At 40.0% G+C, this 10,207-nt stretch overlaps 1 protein-coding gene across 2 annotated transcripts in view; it reads right to left on the bottom strand.

The window, feature by feature from the left end:
- Window positions 1-9,994, bottom strand: part of LOC135480606 (uncharacterized) — a 23,902-nt gene extending 13,908 nt beyond the window's left edge. Inside the window, exon 1 of one of the 2 annotated variants that reach the window (XM_064760486.1) lies at window positions 9,768-9,994. The gene's annotated coding sequence lies outside the window, so the exon portion shown is untranslated. Of the gene's footprint in view, window positions 1-2,106; window positions 2,198-9,767 lie in introns of those variants that run through there. The other variant, XM_064760487.1, reaches the window with a different exon arrangement.
- Window positions 9,995-10,207: the final 213 nt, after the last annotated feature.

The raw sequence follows: 10,207 nt of genomic DNA, 5'->3' as shown, positions 1-10,207 counted from the left end.
ACAAAATAATTCGGCTCAGCCTGAAACACTAATTCAATAAATAAATAAACAAATATTTCACACATGCATGGCGCCGCTGAAACCCTAGATTACATGAGAATGAGAACGGTATTGGCTGAAAAAATCGTATTTGAAAAGGACTTTTGTTTCAAGTGTTTTTGCGTTGACAAACTCATCCTCCATCGCGAGCCCTAGACTATCCAGCGGCGTCGCTAGATCTTACAAGGCCCCTTTGACTAATGAGTATTATTAGCTTACATCATGTTCGTTCGACCTAGACGCTTTTTATTCCAATAAACCGTGAATTTCCGTTAGGATTTACAGCCTGCTTCCGTACAGTACGATGCTCATACAAGTGACCATCGCTTAGCAAGAACAGCTAGGCTGCCATCGATTTAACTTTCCCAAGCCATGTCAGTGTACATAGTGAAAAAAAACAAACAATTAGAGCTAAGAATGACTCAGTGTCCTTGGCATTTTGCCAACATCACGTGAATCTCTTTTGAGAGACACACATAATTTCATTTCTTAACTCTTCCCCATTTTCCGTTCTGGAACGTAATGAGGCATTCGACATGTCAGGCGTAAGTAAATACCTAGCTCGATTTACCCAATGGATATGGTTGTCTGAAAATCAAAGCTTGAGGTACCCAAGGATCAATATGGGTGCAGAATACGAAGTGGTCCTTTCTTAGTGCACTATCAACGACATCATATACTGTATATCAGGATGTTGGGACTATACATCAATGTTAAACTTGATGATACATATAAACAAGTAAATATATTAATAGGATTTAATAAACGGAGTGTTCGATTTCTATGATGTTGTACGAGAAATGTGGACAAAATTCATAAACCAATTTGTCTCAAATTTTCTCGTGAATCACGTGATCGTACATCAATGGTCAGAACGCGTCATTTCCCGGTAAAAAGATAAAATTCACTGCCTCTAAAATACCTAACACACACTCACTACCCCCACCCCCACCAACACCCCCACCCCCACCCCCACCCCTCCGCAAAACAACGTCTTTTAATAAAAGTCACTACTCCTGCGGATTTTGTTTTGGCCAAAAAACAGACATTACATTCAGCGTTCAGTGGCTGTTACAAGGTATGCATAAATACTTCGTGGAGGCCTACTTGCCAATGCCTATGCCTCATACGCACGCAACTCCCCCTCCAATGCACCCATTAGCCATCGCCCCCCCCCCCCCCCCACACACACACCCCACACCCACACACCCGCAACTAATGTCCTTTGTTACAATTCACTACTCCTGAAGAAGAAAGGAAGAAGTAAAAACACCACTTGTTACTTTGTCGAATAGCAAAAACTATTGTTTGAAACAGACGATATGATAATCCTGGACAAAAATAGACATTGCATCCAGTTTGGATGTTACAAGGTTTGCATAAATACTTCCTCGAGACCTGTTGCCAAACCATGAGGCTACCATGGTAACCAAAGGCCAAGGTACCGATTGAACAACTCACGTGACTGCAATCATGAATACCAGTCATGAATCACAATGGATGATCTGGGTCAATGGCCGCAAAACCAATTTCTTAAAAAGCGTTCAATGCCAAGAACTGGTTTTACTCACCTGCTGTATTTACGAATTATGTTGTAAAATGAATTTCGTCTATATACATATATCAAGTAAAAGATATAAGTATCTCCATGATAATGATGACTTTATGTTACCACTGGTAAAACCATATTCATTCTTTACCATTAACAACCCTGCAAACTGGCTCCCTCCCGCCTTTTTAATTTCGGAATTTCGGGACACATACATCAAATGTAATCGTTTTCAACCACATAATAGGCTAGAAATGTACACAGTGCCTTGATTTTACATACACAAGAAACATTTCCAGCACAAGTCAGGTGCACCAAACCTGTCCTGTTCACTGCCAAAACTGGTGTTCAGTTTTTGTTTCCTTTTATATGAGGGGGGGGGGGGGGGGGGGGCACGGAAACGCTTTAGGTATTATTGCGGAGAAACGGGGGAGGATCCCACCAGTAACTGTTACAAATATGCTACAAAAACAACCAAAGGCTGTAATATTTAGGGGTTTGTGAAGGGAAAATCATACCATCTATAAAGATGAGTTGAGTGAGCCGTCCGGAAATTGCCTCTGCAGATGACCTTGTCCGCACGTTAGGGTGTCATCGCGCGCAAACATCGCCTGAAGCTTGATGGGGCACAGTGAAAAGGTGGTGGGCTTAATATCAGCAGGTGATAATGTTAAAATTCCCTGACAGACAAGGTATGCCGCATTAACCCACTAAACAGCGCGGACTGCGCAGCCATTACGGAAACCAGTGTTCGCTGAAAGTTCGAGCAAAGAGCTTCCTCTGAACCAGCAGACCCCCCTGGGGAGTGATAGAGTTTTCCACACACTGTCATCTTCGAGAAGGCCTTGTTGATGGATCGCCAGCATGTGGATGTTTTTCATTTTGTTTGATTGGGGTATGTGTTCTCGCCGGTCTCCCGTGTATTTTCTAGGCTTTTAGTACTTGTAGCGAAAAGTTCCTCCTGCTGGCGATTTCCTGCTGAAACGCCATAACAAACTTCTCATGAAAGCCGTTGTTGTTGTTATCGGTTTGGCTCGTATGTTTGTATTGTGTAAAACTGTGTACTTGGCATTATACTCTTAAAATGTAAATGTTAAAATACCAGTATTTTCAAAGTGTTAAACTGATAAATGATTTTAAATTCTGTAAAATGTAAGAGCTATTAGTCTAAAATGTTACAACGCTTACAGATTGCAACGTAATGTCGATTTACAGGACTTTTATCATGTATAATGCGGATCGCAACATTTAAAAGTTTTAATTTGACATAAGATAGTGTTCAAATTACTATATCCTCTCATTATTTTGTGAAGTTTTAAATTTGTACTTTTTGGATGGTCTTAATTTAATATTATGAACGCTTTCTCTCCTCCACAATGATCAGTTTGCTTAACTTAATATTATGGGAACCAATGTTCAGTTATGGCCCATGACCAAGATATGCACAGCGCCATCAGGATGTTGTTAAAGGTAAAAAAACCTCAGTGATGCTGCCCATTGGATTACACCTATGAGTTACCCTTCCTTACACAATATACAGACGTCTCTTTGACTTGAATACCGTTACCAAAGTCAGAGGTCATTATTTCTGCTGAGGGTGTGTAAATAATGAAGAGCAATGTTTCATTATCATTATTTCATCAAAGACTCAACCATGTTTTTGGCGGTCGCGCATCGTTCATGGTGCATCAGTCTCTTTTCCGTTCTTTGTAGAACAATCTTGTTCAACGTCACATCATGGGGGTATACATATTTGTACCTTCATGATCACACTATGTCTTTTCCGGTTTCTTTTGGTTGCATGTGCCAGTGGTAGCCCACCAAAATGGCGAACCGCCCCCACCATGTGGGGTTTGCCTAAAAAGCTACACCTATATTTCTTGCGAATTTGGGAAGCCCGTCCAAACAAATCATAACAAAAACGTTCCCAGGGCAAAGTCCGCTTCTTGTTCGTCTGGGATATCTATCCCCGCCCTATACACTCTCCATACCTTGGCATGTTGGCCAAGAAACCCAGTATATCTGTGTTACACAATGCTGATGAAATACAAAAGCCTGATCAGTACTTTTCGCCGTGTGTACACGTACCAGTAGGCTATGATGTATTGGAAGGTAATCATCTGAGAGAAGCCTGGCTGGCTGCCACTGTGCAGTATCGCCGCGGGATTCTTTGCGGAGTTTGTTGAACTCGGAGTGGCGTGTTACAGACAACTGTGCTTCTTACATCTGTTCTAGACACCCAGATGGTGCTTCTTCCGGTGCCAATGTAGTTATGTACAATTGTTAGGTGAAGATGTTACCTTGTCGGTTGGAATTTTTTGAGGAGCCATGTCTCTTGAAGCAAATCGCCCAGTACATAACGTCTCAAGTATTCATATTAGAGAACAGAAATCAGGGAAGCCAGTTTTTTGACTAAATTCAAGAAATCAAACATCAATATCAGTACATTGAGTTTAGAGAGCCTTTTAGAGGGTCTCACCTGAACATACCAGAGCTTTATTCAGTGAAGCAAGTTTTGACTAAAGTTAAGGTGTTCAGCATTATTAAAAACGTCCTAGAGTATTTGGAGAGAGATGCCATTTTCTAACCATCTAGCACAGGAAAATCTCACCTATAGAATCTGACGAAATGGAGCTAGTTTTGACATAACTGTCAAAATGTCAAAGATTATTATCAATGCCTTGCGTTTTTGCAGAAAGATACTTTTTTGAAACAGCCCTTCTACCACAGTTTGTCTCATATATGCAAATCTGAGGCTGACACTACGATGTTATAAATCTATGAACGATACAGACCTATGGGACGTTATAAATCTATGGACGTTGTTATTAATCTATGGACGTTACAAATCTATGGACGTTGTTATAAATCTATTGACGTTACACATCTATGGACGTTGTTATAAATCTATGGACGTTACAAATCTATGGACGTTGTTATACATCTATGGACGTTACACATCTATGGACGTTGTTATAAATCTATGGACCTTGCAAGTCTATTTATTTATTTGATTTGGTGTTTTACGCCGTACTGCTATGGACGTATTATAAATCAAGACATGTCATTACAGGGACGTTTATGGGACGGTCGATTTTATGAAGGAGTTTTCTAAATCGACAGGTATTATAAGTCGGTCTATAGCATAAATCTGTCGAATATCTTCGTTATAAATCAGAAAATATCTAAAAACCTTTGACTTTTTAAAGTGGTTGATGTTATAAAACCAACCGACCTTGGAAATCAGTTGATGGTATATTTAATCGACGTTAAAAGTCAGTTGATAATATCCAAAAACGTTGTTAAATCTATATAAACTATAAACCTTAATAGACGCTATTAATTTATTTGAGCGGCAACAACTTCCTTTCTACGCTAATCAACATAGATGTAGATTCCGTACCGTGGGTTTACTTTATTATTCCCAGACAGTATTATCTTTGCAGGTTAATTTTGGAACACACTTGGTTATATCTACGATTAGATCTTGAGAAAAAAAACCAAAGGAGAAAGGAAAACGAAATACAGAGCCACAGTTTAACAAGAAAGAATTTGTTTTTGCCAAAGTTTATGTCTACGCCCAAAAACAACAGATTTTCGAGATTGTGTGTTATCATATTTTCTACAGATAATCTTAAGTTTGCAATTTATCCTTGCGAAACGTTTAGTTAAATCTACTATTGAATCTCGAGAGAAGACGAAAGACAAAAGAAAAAAGACATAAGCTGAGAAAAAAAAGGAACCGCTACCTAACAAGAAAAAGATTATTTTTGCCAGAAGTTTATGTCTACGCTAAATAACAGAGTCGAGAGTGTGTTAGCATATTATCTACAGGCAATCTTATGTACACAAGCCAATTTTGGATTACACGTGCAGTGAAGTATACAATTAAATCTGGAAAAAAGACGAAAGCAAAAAGAAAAAGAGAGAAACGGGAGAGAAAAGAAGTAACATTCTGACAAGAAAGAATTTATTTTTGCCAGAATGCTATGTTCGGATCCCTGAGCCAAATTCATTTTGCGGACATGCTGTACAACAAAACGGTGCCAAGCCATCCCCATAATGAAAAGGAATCTGTGGTATTGGAACCATGCCGGGGTTTTTGATGAGAGAGTCAAAGAAAAGTCGCCGTGAATTACAGGGATTGTCCAGGAATATTTCACATATTCCGCGGCAGCTTAAGGCCTTACAGTATGAAAGTATACATCAAAGTGGTAAGACAGATGGCTCCACCATGGCGATATGGCGAGTTTATTAATAGACGTAGACTATAAACATGTCTGGATGAGCCAAGACGAATAAAAAGGGAACATTGGCGCAATAACAGGGGGAGACGTTGCATACTGTGCAATATGACTGTTTTAAATCTTGAAGCACCCAAAATTAGGAACGACCTAACTGCCCTCGTCTTGACAGCAATCGTTACGAATGACGTGCTAAATTTTGATTCTGGGAATAAGGCGTTCCCGTACAAGAATCAAACCAGAAGCTCCAGAATTTCAAATAATAAGCCACATTTACCTGTATTACGTATGTCGCAGGCGTGTTGCAGCTGTAATTCGACGGCTTTGTGCGGACAGGGAAGATTGTCTGATACACGGACTTCATTGATTAGACTATCCGTCACTTTATGTTGCCATCATTATTAGAATTAAATTTTATGGTGGACATTGCAAATACTATACACTTATGGAGGCAAATCTAAAACAATAAAATGCAGATTCTAAGGTTTTGATATGTTTTCCACACTATCTACCTGCATCAGATATGTATGTTATTCACAGGTAGCCTATAATGTCCTTGGGCCGCTATCTTTTGTAACACTTAAGGCAAAAAATGAATCAAAGCCTAATTAAACAAATGAGTATGAATTGTCTCAGCTCTTCATGTCTGAGTGACACATTAGGTCTATAAGAAACCCTGTATCCCGTACACGTTCTTTTTTCTGCCACACTGTGATGATCGTTCACGGACGTTCATAGTCCGGATGTCAGAGAGTCCACTTTATATGCAGAAGACGGGGCCTCCGTAGCTCAGTTGGTTAGCGCGCTAGCGCTGCGTAATGACACAGGAGCCTCTCACCAATGCGGTCCCGGTGAGTTCAAGTCCAGCTCATGCTGGCTTCCTCCTCGGCCATACGTGGGAAGGTCTTGCAGCAACCTGCGGATGGTCGTGGGTTTCTCCCGTGCTGTGTCCGGTTTCCTCCCACCATAATGCTGGCCGCCGACGTATAAGTGTAATATTCTTGAGTACGGCGTAAAACAGCAATCAAATAAATAAATAAATATATGCAGATGACGAGACCTGGGGTTCAATCCCGAGTTGGATCACTCTGTACTTCGCTGGCATGAACAACCACAAACAATTATAGTATCCTAATATAAATAACGCTAAATATGCACAGTAAGTGGATCAATAAACCTAAATGTTCACTGTATTCTGCTGTACAATTAGTGCGCAGTGTAAGATAAAAGATAAGAATAAATAGGCATTATTTCCGTAAATGTACGCATATTCTACAATACCAAGCAAAACATGTGCACTGTGTCGGAGATCGAAAGTATTTTATAATAAAATATAAAATAATCCAAACTGCCAGTACCGTAAAGGTACATAGTAGCCTACAATATGGGCACGTTGTAGGATGTCATTGCTGTTAATGTTTACAGTATTCTACGATGTAAAGCGCGATAGCTGTAAATCCACACATTATTCTACAATCTAAAGCGCGATAACTGTAAATCCACACATGATTCTACAATCTAAAGCGCGATAGTTGCAAATCCACACATTATTTTACAGTCTAAAGGGTGATAGTTGCAAATCCACATATTGTAAAGCTGTAAATCCACAAAGTACGTATGTATGTATGTATGTATGTATGTATGTATGTATGTATGTATGTATGTATGTATGTATGTATGTATGTATGTTTGGTGTTTGATGTCGCACTTAACAATTTTTAAGTCATATGACGAGGAGGAGTCATTAAGTGTGTGTATATGAATTGTGTCTTCTTGTGGCAGGTCGAGTTCATACCGCGAAAGTGCTGCCGACACTGAAGTATCATGGCGAAGACACCCACCCAGTGACATTATACTGACACCAGGCCAGCCAGTCCTGTATGTTTCCTCGCTTTAACCTCTAAGTGTTGAGGGCCAAGCAAAGTAACAGCAATTACCATTTTAAAATCTTCGAGGCTAAGATTGCTTTAACCATTAGGGTCGTGAGTTTCCCCCCGGGCTCTGCCCGGTTTCGTCCCATCATAATACTGGCAGCCGTTGTATAAATGAAATATTCTACGGCGTACGGCGTAAAACACCAGTCAAAATGAATAAATAAATAAATATAACCATTAGTCCACCAAAGCGGTAAATCCACAAAGTATCCTACAATCTAAAACGTGGTGACTGTAAATCGAGTCTAAAATGTGATACCTGCAAATACACACAGTATTCTATAGTCTAAAACGGGGTAAATCCACGCGGTATTCTACGGTCTAAAATGTGATAACTGTAAATCCACACAGTATTCTACAGTCTAAAACGTGATAGCTGTAAAACCACACAGTATTCTACGGCCTATAACGTTGTAACTATTAAAGCACACGGTATTCTGCATTATATAAATATATAGCTGTGAACGCACACATTGTTCCACAGTGTATAGAACAATACCGCACATATGTACACCATATACATAATTTCCAGAACACTGGACAGAGAATATGTCTCCATGGCAACAGTTCCATCAAAGCAAACTGGATTAAAAATATAAATAATTCATTGTTTTTGCAATGTAAAACACATTCAAAGCTAATAGATGTACTTGCAAAGAAACTAGGTGCATACACAGCAAACCATTAGGTGATCTATTTGTATGCTGAGCGTGAATACTTCGGCAAATTTGCTTTATTTTTTTCGAATACAATTAGGCGATCGAGAGGTTTTGATGATCCATGGGTATTCCAAAAAATAACGAAGGATAAACACGAAAGCAAATGTGCTTGCCCTCGCAGATATGTTATCTGTGCATTTTCGCACTATGTGCTTATAATGTCACATCCATGTAATTACAAATGGAAAAGCTTGTCTCACAATGTACTCACAACGTCGCCTTCATGTAATTAAGAATAGAAAGGCGGGTCGCAAAATGTACACATAACGTCGCCTTCATGTAATTACGAATAGAAAGGCAGGTCGCACAATGTACGCATAACGTCGCCTTCATGTAATTACGAATAGAAAGGCAGGTCGCACAATGTACACATAACGTCGCCTTCATGTAATTACGAATAGAAAGGTAGGTCGCATAATGTACTCAAAACGTCACCTACATGTAATTAAGAAGGAAAACTTTAAGAACGGCTGCAAAGACCTGACTCAAACGCACTCCAAACGTAATTACGAAGACAGAAACCAAAATAAAAAAATGCTCTAAATCTTATTATATGCCAATGTAGTTTTTTGAAAGTTATGAAAACATTGCGTAAATTATTTAAATGAATTATGAAAGGAATGTTTATTGTATAAATAAAAAAAAAACCTCGACGATAATATTCTTTTACCACAATATTTACCAAAGCATTGCCAAGGCCCGAGTCATTATTGTCAGCGTACTTGAGCTCGATATATTGATTCAGTTTACTTCCATCTGACATGCAGATATAAGAACCAGCGGAATTGAAAACGAAATTGATTCTAGATTCAAGTGGCATCTGTGCCCCCTGAGCGTCAGTATGCTGTACGGAAGCCACTTTGTGGACATTTAAACACACGAATGCTATGCAAAGAGAGAAAGGCGAGGTCAGGACAACAACATTCTGTTAGCTTCTTGCTGTGACATCCGAACGAGGCCGAGACAATCGGTATTAATGAGTTGTCGTGCGCCGTCTATACCGCCTGGGAACGCAGTGATGGAAACGATTTGAAGAATTGCAACAGACGTTGTCTCCAGCAAGAATATTAATAACGGCCAAATGTCACATTAGATAAGACTCTCCTGTGTCATACAACGGAGGGCAAATGCACTTTCGCACATATACTGAACACTTTTCGGTTATTATATTAACAATATCGCTTCAACAACATTGTGTCTCCTTAATATCCCATAACCCCACTGAGCACAATAAAAATATTACTAGGCGTTTGAATAGCGTGATGCTGATAAGTGTACTTACCTAACTGTAGGTGAAATGAGCAAGCCCTTCTTCCTGTCGGACCTGCCTCGGTGCCGCAATTGTACAGATTGTAACACACTCAACCAACCAAACAGGGGCGTCAGGGTAAAAGCTGGTAACAGTGGTGAACAGGCGCCATGCCAATGCTGTAGCCAAACTCGATAAGATAAAGCAAGGAGGGGTTAGAGGGTGTACATGTACGCGGGACTAGGTGACCTACTCCTCGCTCTTCTGGACCGCAGTTCTATGAGTTACCGTGCTAAGAAGGCTATATGTACACACTGACGCGCCGCTCACGTCTGTAACTGGGCCTTCGCTATACGCGAGAACAACAGAACGGAAGCAATGCCGACGATCAGCAGCAGTTCGACGCTTCTTCTAATGCCGCCAGATCGAATACTAAGCTAGCCAGTTGTTTCATGTTCACACAAGTGCACAGG

Source organism: Liolophura sinensis, chromosome 13 (genome assembly GCF_032854445.1).
Source record: "Liolophura sinensis isolate JHLJ2023 chromosome 13, CUHK_Ljap_v2, whole genome shotgun sequence".
NCBI classification, from domain to species: Eukaryota; Metazoa; Mollusca; class Polyplacophora; order Chitonida; family Chitonidae; genus Liolophura; species Liolophura sinensis.
Note: the sequence above shows the minus strand (reverse complement) of the source record. Positions and strands in the feature narration are given on the sequence as shown.